Raw genomic sequence first — 19,371 nt, forward strand, 5'->3', positions numbered from 1 at the left:
AGGCAAAGATTAGGCCAAATTCACGGCAGATTGCTCAGTGAGCATATCGGAGCAGTCACCACCTAGATGCCAATGGCCTCCAAAATGATCTCTCTAGCCAAGCATTATCCTACCTTCTCCACCACCATCCTCGTCCAAGCTGCCATTGTTCTTTCTCCTGGACAAATACAAAACACTTCTTGCTGTTTTCCCAGCCTCCACACTTTCTCCCTTCCAATTCATTATGCACAATGTGTCCAGAGTAAACCCTTTGTTTGTTTGTTTGTTTTGGAGACAGGGTCTCACTCTGTCAGCCAGGCTGGAGTACAGTACTACAATCATAGCTCACTATAGCCTCAAACTCCAGGGCTCAAGCGATCTTCCCACCTCAGCCTCCCAAGTTGCTGAGATAATGTACAGGTGTGCACTACCATGCCCACTCATTTTTTATTTTTTGTAGAGACAAGGTCTTGCTATGTTGCCCAGGCTGGCTTGGAACTCCTGGCCTCAAGTGATCCTCCTGCCTCAGCCTCCCGAGATGCTAGGCTACAGGTATGAGCCACCATGCCTGGCACAAAAGAAACCTTTTAAAATAGAAAACAGACTGTGGCTCAGCCCTACCTATACCCCCGCTTTATGCTCTGCATTGGTCTATGATAAACACAGGGGACGACTCTTGGCCCTGCTGGGGCCCTGCCCCCTCCATGCACCACTCTCCCTTGTCATCCTCTCACTTCAGCCACGCTGGTCTCCTTTCACTCCTATGAATAAACAAGATCCCTCAACACCTCAGAGATTTTGCACATCTTATTTTCTCTCCTTGAAAATTAATGCACATATTCTGCCCTCCCTCCCCCGATATACATGCCTACCCAGGAACCTGTACATCCTCACCTACATAGGGACACATTCCCCTATGCTAAGCTCCCAGGACACCTTGACCTTCTCCACCAGAGCACTTGAACAGTTTGTAACTACACGTAACTACACATTATGCAGTTATTTAATTTAGATCTCTCTCTCTCTCACTAGACTATAAGAAGCTCCATGAGGGTAGACACTGAGCTCATTTTATTAGCGTGTTCCCCGGTAGTGACTACTCAACAGATATGTTCTTGAATGAATGGTGGCTTCGGGCTTTCAGAATCTATTGCATCCATTGCCAAAAACAGAGATAATTCTGCCAGACAGACACGGGGCTCTGCTGAAGGGGCTCCATCCCCCACATTGTGCACCCCCACCCCTGGGTCACCAGTAATTAGATGGGCATTGTCTACATTCACTTATGTAAATTTTTGTTTCCTACACTTCCATGGCCAAAATAAATCTTCAGATATTAAAAAAGAAATAGCACAAAGTTCAAGACACATTTGGGTAGCAACCCAGCAGAGAAGACTCACGGCAGTGGGTTACTAAGAAACACTGGAAACAAAAAGGAAAACAAATTTCAGCCAAAGGAAGTCCTTGATGAAACAACCCTGGCGAGTGGATACACATACACACACAGACCGAAGCAGTGGCTCTCAGAGGAGGGTGCGTGAGATCCTGGGTTTGCTGCGGGATGCCACCACAACCAGGGGGTCAACAGCAAGGCAGTGTGAAGATCCTAGAAGGAGGCCCCACTCCCTGCCCCTCCTCCGATCGCCAGGGCCTGCCGTGCATGCTTGGCACACAGGAGACCTGGTGTGCACTGAGTGTGGTGCTCTCCCATTTACCTAACAAACCAACAATTAATGGGCATTTCCTAACTCACTGCGTAGAGTGTTTTAAATGGCTCACAGCTGTGGTTAATTTTTACAAGATGTTCTAACATTTCAGTCTTCTTATGTGATAGGGATGAGAATAAAACTGGTGGGAAGAAACCCCATAATACATTTGGCTCTAAATTCATATCTAGTTATGGGGTTACAGAGGGTCAATTTCATTCATCCTTTCAAAATAGTGTGCACTGCAAATAGTGTGCACCTCGTTCTAGGTGGTGTGGATAGGCACTGAACAAGACAAAAGGCCTTTTCAAGGAGATAACATTCTGGAAGGAGACTGACCATAAATACTAAAGTAAAAGATAAAACCCATCAGATGACAATACATGGTATGAAGAAAAGTAAAGCAAGAGAGGGTGACAGAGAATGTGTGTGTGTTGGGGGTGGGAGGTGGGAGTCAACATTTAAATAGGGTGTTCAAGGAAAGCCTCCCTGAGAAATTGCCATATGAGCAAAGATCTGAAGAATGTGGAGAACCATGCAGACATCTCCGGAAGGACAGTTCCAGACAGAGGGACCAGCAAGTGCAAAGGGCCTGAGGCTGAAGCATGGCCTCTCTTGGGGCACATGAGGGAACAGTAATAGGAGGTGAGATCATAGAGGTGAGTGAGGGGTTTCATAGTCCAGCACTAAAGACTGTTGGCTTTGATTCTGAGAGCCATGGAATGCAACTGAGGTGATGCATGCCGCACCCTGCCCTGTGGAATGCTGGAGAGAGGCAGGGACATGATCTGACTGTGTTGAGAATAAACTGAAAAGAAGGCAAGGAGGCAGCTAGGCCAGTGACCAGGCTGCTGGGACAATGCAGATACGAGAGGACAAGGGCTTGGACTAGGTGCAGCAGCACAGGTGCTTCCACAGAGTTGTTGGGGTCTTCACAGAGCTTGAAGCGAAGGCCCTGGAGCTAACTCTCACTTCCCTAAGGGCTGATCTTAGTGATCTTAATGCTCTTCTCACTAACCATGTTTTTTGTTTTAATTAGTACTTTTACAAAAGAAAATTTAGTGGGTTTTAATCTGCTACAGAAGTAATAGATGATCAGGCTGGGTGTGTTGGCTCACGCCTGTAATCCCAGGACTTTGGGAGGCTGAGGCAGGTGAATCACCTGAGGTCAGGAGCTCGAGACCAGCCTGGCCAACATGGTGAAACCCTGTTTCAACTAAAAATGCAAAAATTAGCCGGACGTGGTGGTGTGCCTCTGTAATCCCAGCTGCTCAGGAGGCTGAGGTGGAAGAATTGCTTGAACCCCGGAGGCAGAGGCTGCAATGAGCTGAGATTGTGCCACTGCACTCCAGCCTGGGCAACAGAGCCAGACTCCGTCAAAAAAAAAAAAAACAAAAAACAAAAACAAAAACAATAGATGATCATTATAGAGTGCAAAAGGTCAAGCAAACCAAACCTTTGCATCACATTATAAAAGAACTTAACATACAAGTGCTTCTTATACTGTCACCACCATATATTAGCATTTTAAATCTGTGAAAATAAAAAACTTCTTCCCTAGGTGAGGAGAAAGATCATTCTATACACATGACCATGGTAGTTAATGACTCTATGTAACAAAAGGTTTTCCATTGAAGATCTATTGATATACAGCAGGACAAACACCAAACAGAAGTACTGTATTCTTAAAACCAAGCTTAGGTCAGTATGGTCTAACCCTGAAATCTTTCAGCTGTGCCAGTTTGAGATTAATGAAGAAATGTTTGGCCCATCACTCACAAAACCACACTTTTCTGCACAAAGACTTTCTCTCAGAGACACCCATGATGATAACATAATGTAAAGTAAAATTTAGATATGGTGAAATTCTTAAAAAATGAAATAAAGTACCCTTTTTAGTGTCTGCATTGTTGATTAACATGGGGATTAAAAAAAAAAGGGGAAGCTCAGTGCGCAGAACTGTCGTCATGGAAACCATCCTACTCCAGGGTAGGGGAGCAGCTCTTCATGCTGTCATCAAGCCACCAAGAATCTCATCTGTTTGGGAGACAGAGCCACGTCCTCCCCTAATCAGAACATTGCTGTTTAGTCAAACATGATGACTTGGCCTGGTCTGTAGCTGCAAACAAAATTAAACTGTGATTCTCAACATTTGACTCTTATGGCTGATATGGCATATTTGTTTAGCTTCTCTCGAACAGAGCTACCAACAGATCAGTCACTCATGGTGACTCGGGGAGCATCAGTTGTCCACTAGAGCAGAGCTTTTCAAACTCCGAGATGCACATGAGCTGCTTGCAAGTCCTGTTAAAAAGCAGATTCTTATATAGATAACTCTTATGACAATATTGCCTGTGCTATAATGTACATCTCTCAACTCTTCTGAGCTATTTTAATTCATCCTAATTCATTTTTATTAACATTTTCCAGACATGTGTTTCTTTCTTAGTTTGCTTCTGAAGTATAAAAGATAATAGTGATGAGGTTTTAAAAAAAAAAAAATACTGCTTCTCTATGACAAGGACCCCCAGCAAAGGATCACCTGAGCCTGGGAGATGGAGGCTGCAGTGAGCCCTGATTGTGCCACTGCACTCCAGCCTGGGCAACAGAGTGAGACTCTGTCTCAAAAACAAAACAAAACAAAACAAAACAAAACAAAAGGATCCCCAGCATAAATGTGAGCATGACCTACTTTTTTTGTTTCTCTGAAATCCTAAGATGACCAAAAGAAGAAGTGTAGTGAAAAAAGGCTAAATGTAAGTCAGTAAGCAAAAGAGAGGCTGGTCTAACACCCATGATTGTTCTTATACCTTGGGAATCCTGTAAAACCACAGAGGGAGGGACCCGGCAGAAAGGAAGCCAACAGACAAGAGGCTATAGTGGCAACAACTGCTTGGAGATCTATAAGATAAATCAGGGAGATCACAATCAATTGTTTATAGACTCTGAAAGGACCAACAAGAATTACCATTGAGTTGTGTAAAGAAAAAAAACTATTAGCCAACATCTATTAAGGAGGAAAAACAAAGGTATACACAGCTTGGGGCAAGATTTGAAGAAGCATAACCCCACCTACATACAAAGGCATGTGGCAGAGAGCAGGCCTACTCATTCTGTGTGGCTCCTGTGGCTTGAACCCAAAGGTAAAATAGAAAAGGAGAGGCTGGGCACAGTGGCTGTCACCTGTAATCCCAGCACTTTGGAAAGCCGAGGCAGGCGGATGACCTGAGGTCAGGAGTTTGAGACCAGCCTGGCCAACATGGCGAAACCCCGTCTCGACTAAAAATACAAACATTAGCTGGGCGTGGTGGCAGGTGCCTGTAGTCCAAGCTACTTGGGAGGCTGAGGCAGAAGAATCACTTGAACGTGGAGGGCAGAGGTTGCAGTGAGCTGAGATTGTGCCACCGCACTCCAGCCTGGTAACAGAGAGAGACTCCATCTCAAATAATAATAATAAAAGGAAACGGAGATGGACTTGGGCACAATATAAGAAAATACCTTCCTTTGTTGTTGTTGTTGTTTTTCTTTTTGAGATGGAGTCTTGCCCTGTCACCTGGACTGGAGTGCAGTGTCGCGATCTCAGCTCACTGCAACCTCCACCTCCTGGGTTCAAGTGATTTTCCTGCCTCAGCCTCCCAAGTAGCTGGTATTACAGGGGCATGCCACCAAGCCTGGCTAATTTTTGTATTTTTAGTGGAGATGGGTTTCACCACGTTGACCAGGCTGGTTTCGAACTGCTGACCTGAGGTGATCCGCCCGCCCTGGCCTCCCCAAGTGCTGGGATTACAGGCGTGAGCTACTGTGCCCCACGTCATCTGACAGGTTTTAAAGTGGCAGTAAGAAGTGGCCTGTGTTGCGTGATACACACATACTTTCTAACAAAATACACTTCTCGGACACAGAACTTTTCTTTTTGCAAAGTAAGGAGCTCCCATCATTCCTGAGATAGTCTCCACCTGCCACCCTGTTCCTCTCCAGTACTGTACACTGTAAACATGCCAAGCCGGATGCCACTCCCCAGACAGCTTCACGACTGCAAGCATCACATGGGCTGTGCCTACAACGCTTTTCATTTCTGGGCCATCCCTGCAAACTTGAAAACCCAACCTCCTCTGTGAATCTTGTGCTCTCTCTCCTCCAAGCAGAGTGGCTAGCCTGCTTCTCACCCGCTCAGCGTACTTCTCCCCTGCACCATCTCCCTCTGCTGTAAATATCTAGACTGTCAGGTCTCTCAGGGCAGGACCACATACTATTTCCCTGTGTATCCTCAGTGCTGACCATAGTGACCTGGATACAGCACGCACTGGATGATGGGAGGAAGGAAGAAGAGGGGAGGTGGGTAAAGAGAGAGATGACGATGCCTAAATTATCATCTGCTATGCATACTATAGAAGGAACTCTGATACTGAGAGGAATGTTGATTTGAATGAACTTATTCTACACAGACATGAATTACTGTGGCCTTCATTAAGGCTATTTTATGTATGTTTACAATCCATTTATTGTTATTTAGCTGTTTAGAAACAGTCCCAATATTTTGCTTTTACTCATATATATGTCAGTATTTAGCAGTGTAAATAAAGTCTAAGTTTTTATATTAAAAACCATCTTTCAAAGTTACTGAGACGCCTGCAGAAAATGTGTCCACAGCATTTCACTGCAGTTTGGAATAACTCTGTATCATTAAAAGAAGCACAGGGGCCTCTACTGGCAAAACTACCCAGCAACACTTTATAAGCCTTTATGTTAGAATGCTGAATACCGGAAAGTGAAGTGAGTCTCCAAACTTTCCCTAATTCAGACAAGACTTTACCTTAATTACTAATTAGTACCAATAAGGGAAGATTGATTGATTGATTGATTTTAGACGGAGTTTCACTCTTGTTGCCCAGACTGGAGTGTAGTGGTGTAATCTCGGCTCACTGCAACCTCCACCTCCTGGGTTCAAGTGATTCTCCATCACGCCCGGCTAATTTTGTGTTTTTAGTAGAGATGGGGTTTCTCCATGTTGCTCAGGCTGGTCTTGAACTCCCAACCTCAGGTGATCCACTCGCCTTGGCCTCCCAAAGTGCTGGGATTACAGGCGTGAGCCACCGAGATGGCTGGGAAGTTTTATTTTACCATTTGTTCATTTTCTCACACTCTAACACCCAAGGCAACAACCTACTTCAAGACATGACATGTTTGGGCTCTGTGGTCACTTCCATCAAGGGCCATTTGACTAGGGCTTCTCAGGGGCGTGACACGTAGGCGAATACATCTGGGAACTACAGAGCCATTGCTAACAACGCTCATTACTATTCAGAATGATCACCATCAGGCACATCAGCACCCTTCCCTCTGACAACGGAACCAACACCCGAGCCACAGAGCTGGGCTCTGCTGCTGCATAGGGCACCGCACCGAGTCAGTACCGGCACATCCCGGCCATCCTTGCTGTCTCCCCATTCTTCCCCAACGTGGGGCCTATCAGCACACTGCCAAACTCACCTCCCCAGCAGCCTGGTTCCTTTAGTCCCACTTTCTATCCTGGACTACTGCCCTGAGGGACAACAGAATGGTTTCTGGACTCTTTGGACACCAAGGCCAACCCGGGCTGCCGTAGGGGCAAGGCCTAAAGAAGGAGCCTGCAGCCTCCACACCGTGGGTGGCAGGGTCATGTGCGTGTGAACTGCCAGCCCCGTTTCGTTGTGTTACTACAGAGAGAAACATGGTGGACCTTCTCTAGCATGAGAGCACCATAGTCTAGGAGGAGTGAAGGAAGGTCTTTATTTCATGAGACTTAAAAAAAAAAATAGCTTCAAGATATAGTTTTAGAAACATTAGCAGACATCTTGTGGTCTGACATCAATTCATAAATCAGATCTTAAAACTGATTTTAGCAGATCTTTCCTATAAAATGCTGTATTTATAAAATGGAAAAAAGGCAGGATGGTGCAGCAAATTGGCCAAGCACAGATTGCATATTGACTTCATCTGACACTTTTTTTTTGTTTGTTTGTTTTTGAGATGTAGTCTCGTTCTGTCACCCAGGCTGGAGTTGCAGTGGTGCGATCTCGGCTCACTGCAACCTCCGCCTCCCAGGTTCAAACGATTCTCCTGCCTCAGCCTCCCAAGTAGCTAGGACTACAGGCACATGCCACCATGCTCGGCTAATTTTTTTTTCTTTTTTTTGTATTTTTAGCAGAGAGGAGGTTTTACCATGTTGGCCAGGCTGGTCTCAAACTCCTGGGCTCAGGCAATCCTCCTGCCTCGGCCTCCCAAAGTGCTGGGATTACAGGCATGAGCCACCGTGCGTGGCCCTAGCCCATTTTCTTTTCTTTTTTTTTTTTTTTTTTGAGGCGGAGTCTCGTTCTGTTGCCCAGGCTGGAGTGCAGGGGTGCAATCTTGGCTCACTGCAACCTCTGCTTCCCGGGTTCAAGTGATTCTCCCACCTCCGTCTCCCGAGTAGCTGGGATTACAGGTATGCGCCACCATGCTCTGCTAATTTTTTGTGTATGTGTATTTTTAGGAGAGACGGGGTTTTGCCATATTGGCCAGGCTGGTCTCCAACTCCTGACCTCAAGTGATCTACCCACCTCGGCTTCCCAAAGTGCTGGGATTACAGGCGTGAGCCACCACACCCAGCCTCATCTGACAAGTTTTAAAGTGGCAGTAAGAAGTGGCCTGTGTTCCATGATACAGAATATGAATCTACTTCCAATTGAAAAATATTCATGTATCACCCAACCAGGATGGCTGCAGCAGGAACAAAAGCAAACATGCTGAGAAATAAGATGTCTGGCGGCTACTCTTGATTTGAGGCTGTTTGTACATAGGGTCTAATTTTCAAAATAAAATCTTCTTTGCTTGTTTTGCCAGTTCTTTCTTATATTTGAACAAATTAGAGGGGAAATAAAATGGCAAAATTCAAACTAAATTCTTGCTGCCTCCAAGATTCCTCAGCCATGAGGGAGAAGGATGCTGTTTCTTAGGAAGAATCATCCGGATTCTGAGTATAGGGCAAAGGCCGCCAAATCCTAGGCCCCATTTTGAAGCCTGGTTAACTTATTAGAAAGAATTCACACCTGTAATCCCAGCACTTTGGGAGGCCAAGGCAGGAGGGTCACTTGAGCCTAGGAGTTGAGACCAGCCTGCAACATAGAAAGACCCCTGCCTCTACAAAAAATAAAAAATTAGCCAGGTGTGGTGACACATGCCTTTAGTCCTAACTACCTGGGAGGGTGAGGGAGGAGGATGGCTTGAGCCCAGGAGGTGAAAGCTGCAGTGAACCAAGATCATACCCCTGCACTCCAGCCTGGGCGACAGAGCGAGACCTTGTCTTAAAAAAAAAAAAAAAAAAAAAAAAAAAGATTTACCCAACACTCACTATCCCCACAATAAGCCTGGAGTTCATAACCTGGGAAGAAGAGAGAGGAAAAAGAAAACTCTTGAGAGCTCACTCAGTGCCCACAGTTTCACGTTCACCTTTAGAGTGGCCCCTGGGGAAACAGTAACTGATGGTAATGAGACAGGGCTCAGAGTGCTTGTTAAACTTTCTAAGCTCAGCTCTGCCCAGGGGAGCTTTCCGACCTGCAGAGCCTTCTTTCCACCCTATCCCACGCCACCTTCCACAGGAGAGGCCCCACACTCACCCGTTCTACAGACAAAAGAAACACACACCTGCCCCAAGGAGGGGACTTAACTAGGACAACAGGATTCAATGTTTACCAGGCTAACAAGAAAAATGCTGAACAAGCCAGGAACCAATAACTAAGTGTCAAACAGACCTACAAGGCCCAATGTGGCTTGCTTCACAGGAAGAGGCACACAAGCACCTCTTAGAACCCCTGCATTGAAACACTCCCACAAATTCCCCCAGGATGCAGACGGGAGATGCCCTGCAGTCACTCCTGGCCTCCAGAACTGGGAGGGGCTCAAGCTCTGGCCCAGTGCGAAGGCAAGAGGCCTCTATTCCTGGCTACGAGAATCAATAGAAACTCATGGACTTCTAGAGAGCCTTGCCAAAGATCTCGAAACTCAGGAACCATGTAGGGAACCCTACTGTTCACCACTGTATGTTGCCCTCTGGGCTTGGCAGAAATGTACCTAAGTGCAATACGAAGGGGCGAATGAGAAGCCAAACTGTGGAAAATGAACAGGGGAGCAGCGGCAGTTCTTGGAGTTGGGGAAAAGAGAGAAAACGTGTTTTTTAACATGAAAATGTTTGTCTAGAATTGAGAATGCAAAGAAATGCCCAGAAAGCACTGGCGAGCTGCAGGAGAAGGGTGACAACACAGTCTGTAGCGAGAACAGAGAGTTCGCAGAGCCTGGGCGTGTGCCTGCTTCCATTCCCGCCCACCCACGGTTTCTGGGGCAAACAAATTCTTGGCTGAGCAGGTATGTGTGGGAGGCCTGATTTATTTTCCAACCATTAGAGCTTTGCCCAGAACTACTTAATCAGGATTTTTCAAGGTCATACATTCAAATATGATGTTATAGCCTTACGAAACAAATAACTTTGGGGTCTATGGGGCAGGAGGGTAGGGAGTGACAAGAAGGGGAAGGAGAAATTAACCACTCTCATTTGATCTAGCTTCCCAACCATTCTTGTATCTACTATATATTCTCAGAAAATTGACACACTGGACAAATGCATAGCTCAAAGAAATAATAGCTAATTATAATGCTTACTCTAAAGCAGGCACAATTCTAAATGCTCTGTATATATTGACTTATTTGACCCTCACAAGAATCCTTTGAGGGGGATACTAATATTATTGTCCTGCTTATTTTACAGATGCATGAAGAGGTTAAGTGACTCACCCAAGGACCAACAGCCGGGTGGTGCACCCAGATAGTTTGTGCATTCCCACTCTGCTATACTCCCTCTCTGTGCTCTGCCGTCCTGTCCCTCAAAAGAGCTTGTTTCAGTCATGGTATATCTAATTAATTTTCCCAGTGCGGTAGAGTTTTATTTAAGCTACTTTCTTGAAAGGAATACTATCAGAGCCAGTCTCAACCTCAAAGTACAGATGAGACAGTACCAACCCTGCTGCTTAAAAAGCCATATAATTTTAGGAGGGCTGGAAAAGTCCCAAGGCTCAAACCACAATTCACTCTCACACAGAGCCTGATTAGAAGCAGTTCTAGGCAAAGCTTTGATCCTGTTAAAATGTACAAGCTTTTGGGAGGCGTTCACTTTATGCTGTTATCGCTTTGTAGGAAAAGTTGCATTGTTATCTTTCTAAATACAGTTTAATGATAAGAACTTCAGGTGGTTTCCAGGCATCTGATTCACCTGTCCAGTTCTGACTTGTTCCCTGCTGGGTACCTGGAACTCTCCAGGACCTGGCACATAAATAAGTGCTCAATATTGCCAGCGTGGGTGAACAAACGAATGAATGAATGGCTGTCATTCCTGCAGATGCTAGGTTTAGGGCAAACCTATGACACACGTAGGTATCACAGGGGCAGCCAAGTTAGGCAAAATTATCACATTAAAAGTCTAAATGTGAACAAGTAAATCTCTGCCAGATAGTCACAGCTGAAAGAGACCTCAGGCATGTTTAAGTTGTATATGTAGAGAATGGTCTTTTTAAAGATTATATTTTAAAATGCATATGCAGTAGAGCTAATATACCTAATGAAGAAGGTAATAAATGGCTTAAGAAGGAAGTGATGTCTATGTAATCTCCCCCTAAAATTATACTCTCCCAATAGGTAACGTGCCCTAGGACATCACCTTTTCTCCCAACAGTCTCCTATCCAAGTCCTCTGTGTACTCAAAGTCCTCCCCAAATGCCTTCTTTTCCAGGAAATGTTCCCTGGCTTTCTGGCCAGAAGAGGTCACTCCCCAGTTTGTACTCAAAGGTACTTTGTTCTTTCTTCTTGTACACAATTCATTTTCTGAACTGTAGTTATTTTTCTCATGTGCACTACCAACTTGTCCCTAACTTCTTCCCTGTATTCCACAGGGAACCACACATTCTTCCCAATGTAAACCAAGCATCTAGTAAAAATCAGGCTGTTTTTTAAAAGACTCCTGTGGAAGTGCTCCAAGGATACCACAAACATCTGTTTCTGATGTTCAAATATGTTTTGGATATTTTTTAAGCTTTAATTTAAGAAAACAACCTGAAATGGTTTATATGCAAACTTTTCACGCACTGCAGATCTCTGCCCATGAATGTGATGTGTGCCAATAAACCTGGCCAGGCCGGGCAACCTCGCAGCCCTCACAGGAGGCTGCTCTGCCCGCTCTGTGCTTGCTCACATGTGAACTTCTCCTAAGTGTGACATTGGTGAGGGAAGCTGCAGCCCCAGCTCGGCCCTGTGAGAAATACCTGCCTGCAGAGTCTGCTCTCCTAAAGTTGTTCAAGCAAGCACATGAATACAAAACCACACCCTAGCGTGGGCTTCGATTAAATGCCAGGCAAGGCTCAGGGCCATCTGTACGGCCTTGCTTTCATGGCACCATAAAGTCCTTTGTGATAATATCCCACTTGAGAGAGAGTAAATATTTATTCTAAGAATTAGATGTTTCCTGTATGACTAGATTTATGATAAGGAATGTGAGCAACTGTTTCCTAAGTTCAGTTACAGGGTTTCTCTTACAGCTTTGAAACAAATACTCCCTACCGTCCACGAGCTGAACTAAAATGTATCCTGGGATCCTAAGGCAAGGTATTTAAACCAAACCAAAAACTCTGTTACAGTTTGCAAACAATTTTCTATAAAAACAGACTTTAAAAATATCCTGCATTTAAAGCAAAGTATACAATTTTATTAAAGAAAGAAGATGATGTGAATATAGCCATGATAAGTTAACAACACCTGACTTAAAATGTTTTCTGTCTTCGTAACAGCCTCATTGTTCTTACTGACACGGCGGTAAATAAACTTCATGAACGTAAACTTCAAAGAGTTTATCCTAGTAAGATAGCACTTTATCTGTTTTACATGGTAGAGTTTCATGTAAGATTTCAGTTAATGAAAGGATTCACTGCTTCCCAAAAGTTTGAAAACTTCTCTTAATGTTCCTTAAACATCAGTCTGTAGAATGACTGCAAGACACGTGGAGAAGATGTTTTCATACACGTGTTCCTGGACCATTTTCCTCAGTAATTTCCTTGTAATAGGTACAAAGGTAAGAATCTAAACTTAGGCAAAAAAAAAAAAAAAAAAAAAAAAGAAAGAAAGAAACAAAAGAAACCACTAATCTAATACCACATTCATAGAGTTTATTTAACTCTGTCTTAAAATTTCACTGACAATCAATAGCCAGAGCATCAGTGTGGCTTCTAGAATCTCACTTTATTTAAAATTTGGACAAAGATGATTTTTCTTGCATTCGGCCCCTATTCTGCATGATTTCTCAAAGTCAGCATCAGGGTTTTTCAATATTTGCATGCTCCTTTCAGCACACCCGAGAGTTTGAGAAAAATTATATATATATATTTGAGATGGAGTCTTGCTCTGTTGCCAGGCCGGAGAGCAGTGGTGCGATCTCGGCTCACTGCAACCTCTGCCTCCCGGGTTCAAGTGATTCTCCTGCCTCAGCCTCCCAAGTAGCTGGGACTACAGGCGTGCACCGCCACGCCTGGCTAATTTTTGTATTTTTAATAGAGATGGGGTTTCATCATGTTGACCAGGATGGTCTCGATCTCTTGACGACCTCATGATCTGCCGGCCTCGGCCTCCCAAAGTGCTGGGATTACAGGTGTGAGCCACCGCGCCCGGCTGAGAACCATTAATATTTTTAAAATTTAATTTAAAGTTCTGGGATACACGTGCAAGAGATGCAGGTTGGTTACATAGGTAAACGTGTGCCATGGTGATTTGCTACGCCTATCAACCCATCACCTAGACATTGAGCCCCACATGCATTAGATCTTTTTCCTGATGCTCTCTCCCCCACCCCCAGAGTATGTTATTCCCCTCCCCTGTGTCCATGTGTTCTCACTGCAGAACCACTAATTTTTAACAGTAGTCACTGAATATCTCCTCCCACACTGAGCTACACTTCCCAGGGGCCTCTGCAGTTCTGAACTCTTTACAGTTTAAAAGCAGTTTCCTTGCTTAAAAATATGGAAGTAAAACAGCAGTTGAGCAGAATCACGGATTTTTCAGACAGAAAGATACTCTGAAATGCAACTACTCTATGCTGATTTTTTCAGATAAGGGAAATATATTTAAGAAACAAGAAATATACACAAGATGAAACAGGTTGTTGGCAAAGTGAGAACTCAGTAGCCAGGTTTCCATGGTTTACTAAATAAAGAGATCTAAGTTCAAATTCAGATTCTTCCACTCACTAGCTGTAGGCTCCTGATCCAATCTTATGAGCCCCAATTTCCTTATAAACAGGAATAATACAGTATGTGTGAATATATTATTCCTGTTTATACCCATAAGGATTGTTAAGTAAATTGAATTGAAGACACTTAACTGTCTTCTACAATAGTGCCTGACTCCAAGTAGTAAGCACACAATAAATATTGGTTGTAGTTATAAACAGATTTTTGTTGTGGTTTTAGAAAAAAAGAGGAACATTCCCCAGGTATGAGGTAGACTAACCTGAGACCTTTGTGTTTTGAAGGCAGAGACTGAAGGAATTAGGTGCTGAAGCCCAGAGCTGCAAGTGTGAAGGTTGTGGGCCTGTGGGAACACAGCTGGAAGTGACTCAATCCCTGGGGTTGGTTTCCCCAAAACTGGGAGGGGAAGGGATTAGGGTCCCATGAAGAGAAAAGCCCTGACCCACTCACACACCTGCAGGAGGCAGGATTCCAGATGAAAGTGTTGTCAGAGTGGAGACCTCAGTGAACACAGGCTTGGGGGCACTCTGCAGAAACCCCCCGCAAAGCACTAACAGAGGTTCCCTTCTGAGAGGACGCCAGGGGACTGGGCCAGGGACATGAACAGAGCAACCACAAATAGAGGGGGGTCAGGAGTCCCTCTTCCCCTCTGGCGGAGGGAGGGATCCCAACAACGAGAGTGGGTTTCCCACACACTCTGAAAAGCGGGAACCCTCATCAGATTCGATTTGATTCAGAAAAATGATTTAAATCAGGTTTAGCCTAAGGTCACGCAGCTAGTAACAGCAGAGCAAGGATTCAAAGCCAAGTCTGTCTGACTCCAAAGCCCTCACTCCTGTTGCCCATGCTGCCTCTGTGTGAGCAAACTTGTTCAAGCATGAGTTCCACCAACTATAGATTACCAGTAGTGTCTTCTCAGGTGGAGTTCAGTATGTAGTTTTTCAATTAAAAATATTTTCTAATTAAAAAGTTTTTGGTTTTTGGAAGGACTATTTGGATGGGCTCTAGACCAAGGGTTTGTATTTACAATGGCTTCCCTCTATTAAAGTTAGGAGAAAAGACTCTACGGTGAAGATTCTGTATTTTTAAAAATGCAGTGGTAAATAAAATTTATAGTAGTCCAGTGGTTTGGACTGAGCTCCTGCATTAGGCCCCAGAGACCAAACCAAAATGGAGTCGCTCAGGCTGAAATCCCAAGCCACCAAGTCAAAACTAAGTTGTTCCAAGAAATCAGGAGAGAGAGAGAGATAAGAGCCAAATCTCCAAAAAGGCCAGTTTTAGCTGGCATGATAAGGAAGTCCCCTCTGCTTTAACCTTTGTAAGGAAAACAACTTTGAAATGACGAATAACTTTTTGTTCACTGTTTTCTTCAGCCCTTTTCTGCCTATAAAACCAACCTCCTCTGCTCGGCTCATCGTAACACCCACTGTATTTTATAGAATGAGTTGTTGCTGTACTTTAGAACAGCAAATAAAAGCCAATTAGATCTTTAAGCTAATTTTGTGGCATTTTGTTTTTTTGACAGCGGGTCAGTCTTCAGTACCTCCAGAGATATGTTTAAACCAGATACAAGAAACAAATTTCTAAAGAAATGAATCCACCTGAGTAAAAGAAGGATGGTCATACTTCTAGGTGTCCTCGTTCAGATGAAGTACTGGCAGTAACTCAGGCAACCAGCCAGTTACGCTGGTGAACAATGCTGGCCCTCCACATACCTCGGTTTTTAGTGGACAATCTGATAGAAACAAGAGTCCTGTTATATCCAGATGGGGGGGCCTTGACAAAGAATCTCTGAGGGACTAATCTATTTGATGTAAGCCAAAGAACTTTTTCATTTTCAAATTACAGCTATTAACAAATGTCAGATTTATACAAATGAACTTAATGCCACATCCCCCCAAAAATGGTTTGAAATTAAGATATATTTTCTAGTTGTGAGATGAATGACTTGAGCATGTGTGAAAAGATCCTAAAAGGATTCCTACTTGTACTGCTAGAGGTGAATGCCAAAAGTGAAAGGCCACAACATCCCAATGGGTGAGGGGATTCTTGTGGGCTTCTTGCCTAGGACAAAGACTTCAGCAGGGTTACCTATACTAAAGACTTGCTGGTAAGCGAACAGCACTCCCACTGTGTAGGAGCTTCTGGGAAATGCAGAGCCTCAGGGCTCCATCCCAGAGCCACTAAATCAGAATCTTTTAACAAGATGCCCCAGGGTTCTCCATGCATGGTAAAGTTTGAGAAGCACTGCACTTCAGTACCTTACTTAAGTAAATGCAGATGCACTGTGCTTAAGTGTGATCAGTTTTCTGTTCTGTGATTTCAATCATCTATCAGAGCTTTCTTATAAACTAAATGTTCCTTAAATATTTCCAAGGAAGAGACCGGCTATTACTCTCCCTGGAAAAATGAGCTGATGTTCATCAATCTATAAAACACTGACTCCACATAAGCTGTGTCACAGGCAATAATTTCCTTGATATATATTAGTACCATCAATGCTTTATTTTTATTTTTTTGTTTCTGATTGTCCCCAAATGACAGAAACTCTTAGAATTTTAAAAAAAATCCTAAACTAAAAAAAAAAAAATTAGAAATTCTATTTCACCTTTTACCACCATTTCTCCTTTTATATCAAGTAATCAATGGTGGGTTAATGACTTCTTAAATATATTAATAAGGAGTTGTAGATGAATAAAATCTATAAAACAGAAACATACTTTGATAACAAAATCGTATCTTCCAATCACCTCAAGCTTCTTGCAATTTTTCTATGTCTAAATCAGATTTCTAAACCAGACCCTCCTTAGAACAAGAGACAAACTTTATTTTCTCTAGTCTCAGATTCCCAGGGTGGCTGTAAGTAAAGGGGAAGAATACTTAGGGTTTACTATTTAGATAAAACTTACAGATATTTAACAAAAATAGAATACCTTCTCCAACCACAAAAGTTTAAAAAGTCTCAATTATAGGAAAATTCTGTACTTTCAAATTCCAAACAAATTTTAAGTTATGTTTAGGTGTGTATGAACTGGGGACACCAAAAGAGGACAACTGGATTATCTAAATAAATAAATATTACCACAAACAATAAAGGGAGTACTTGAGTGCACATTTACTTTAAAAAGTAGCTTTATCGGCCAGGTGCAGTGGCTCACACCTGTAATCCCAGCACTTTGGGAGGCCGTGGTGGGCAGATCCCCTGAGGTCAGGAGTTTGAGACCAGCCTGGCCAACATAATGTAACCCCATCTCTACTAAAAACACAAAAATTAGCCAGGTGTGGTGATGCACACCTGTAGTCTCAGCTACTCAGGAGGCTGAGGCAGAAGAATCACTTGAACCCAGGAGGCAGAGGTTGCAGTGAGCCGAGATCACACCATTGTACTCCAGCCTGGGTGACAGGGTAAGACTCTGTCTCAAAAAAAAAAAAAAGTAGCTTTATCAAAGTGAAGACTTGTGAACTATACTACACTGAAAACTGAAGTATCCCATTCAATAAAAATATTAATGAGTCACTCCTATATGGTAATGTGGCATATTATCTTGGTGTCCCCAAGGAATCATGCCTACTGGTGATCACACCCATGGTCGTGCCCTCCCACACCAACTCTGGACTGGACCAGTGGGACATTAGAAAGCATGATGCAAGCAGAAGCTTCATGAATGCTTGCATACTAGGTGAGACACGTCCAATAAAAGTATCTCTCAGAATATCTAGTGATATTCAGCTGCCCTATTAAAAAGACTAAGCAAGCCATGTAGATAGAGAGGTCAAAACCTCTCCACTATCCCCATTAAGGTGCTGGACATGTGAACTGTCTTGGATATTTCAGCCCCAGTCACTATCTTACTGTAACCACTCTAGATAATCAGAGAGACCAGCAGAAGAACCATCCACCTGAGCCCTAGCCAACTCACAGACTAATGAGCAAATAAAATGATAGTTGTATGAATGTGCTAAGTTTTAGGGTGGTGTGTTATATAGTAATAGACAATCCAAACAACTAGGAAACGGTATCTGCCTTAGAATGCAAGAGACTTCAAATAAGTCTAGGTTTATTTAGATTTTTAAATTGTTTTGTAGATTTTTTTTCTACTTTCTGTTTATGACCTACAAAAGATAAGCTCATACTTAAGAGAACATTAAATGGTCTAAGTAGGGAGTCATTATAATCTACTTGAAATAATGCTGCATTTTACATTAGTACAGCATTTTCTATCTATTATGGCTTATCAAATGCACACTAACTTCTAAGGCAGAGATTCTTAATTTGGGGGGAGCAGGGGAGAATTCCCTCTGAGAATCCAAAAAAAAAAAAAAAAAAAGATAATGGTCCCAGAAACACATAACTACATATTTTTTTAAATTTATTTTTATTTTTTGTTTTTTTTAAGAGATAGGGTCTGGCTATGTTGTCCAGGCTCATCTTGAACTCTTGGGCTCAAGCAATACTCCCACTTCAGCCTCCCAAGTAGCTGGGACTATAGATGTGCACCACCATTCTTAGCTTTATATATGTAGTTTTAAGGAAGACCATCTATGAACGCCAGGTTAAGAATCTATGTTTTCTAGGGAAACAGGTCTTACTAGCCTAGTAACACTGATAAGTAAACAGAATTCTCTGGAAAATGACCTACCTAAGCTTATACAGCTAGTAATTGATAGGACCAGCAATCTAGTCTGTCAGAGGATATACCACGAAACTCTTCTTTCTAACTTTAGTTTACAGTCAAAATGGGATTGCTGAACCTGGGAAAAGAATAAATGCTTCCCAATTTCCTATTTAAACAGTGTAAGAATTGGGGGTGGCATTTGCAGGTGGGAGAAGAAGGGCAAACTTGTTAGTTTACTAGTGTGAGCGGTAGATTTTTATGCCAACTGGAATCACTGAGATTAACCTTATGGACGGACTGTAGACTGGAGATTAAAGTCCACACTTGAATTTGGACGATACAATGCGCAACAAGCACAAAACATTCCATTATTTTTTCAATGGTTTACTCATACTTGATCCTCTTATTCCCTATCTACTTCAAATTACTTAGAAAAATCTGTATATACACAATATGAGAGAGCTTCTTTATATTATTTTTAATTTTTTGTTGCTGTTGTTGAGACAGAGTCCCGCTCTGTTGCCCAGGCTGGAGTACAAAACATTGCACATATTTTTTTCAATGGTTTACTCATACTTGATGAGAGAGCTTCTATTATATTTAATTTTTTGTTGTTGTTGCTGAGACAGAGTCTCGCTCTGTTGCCCAGGCTGGAGTGCAGTGGCGTGATCTTGGCTTACTGCAACCTCCGCCTCTCAGGTTCATGCAATTCTCCTGCCTCAGCCTCCCGAGTAGCTGGGATTACAGGCGCATACCACCATGCCCAGCTAATTT

The 19,371-nt window shown here is 43.2% G+C and overlaps 1 long non-coding RNA gene across 5 annotated transcripts in view; it reads right to left on the reverse strand.

Annotated features, from left to right (window-relative positions):
• The window catches only part of LOC101134595 (uncharacterized), a 228,163-nt gene that overhangs the window by 103,240 nt on the left and 105,552 nt on the right, over positions 1-19,371 (reverse strand). The gene's annotated exons all lie outside the window — the stretch shown is intronic.

The sequence above is a fragment of the Gorilla gorilla genome, chromosome 6 (genome assembly GCF_029281585.2).
Source record: "Gorilla gorilla gorilla isolate KB3781 chromosome 6, NHGRI_mGorGor1-v2.1_pri, whole genome shotgun sequence".
Classification (NCBI taxonomy): Eukaryota; Metazoa; Chordata; class Mammalia; order Primates; family Hominidae; genus Gorilla; species Gorilla gorilla.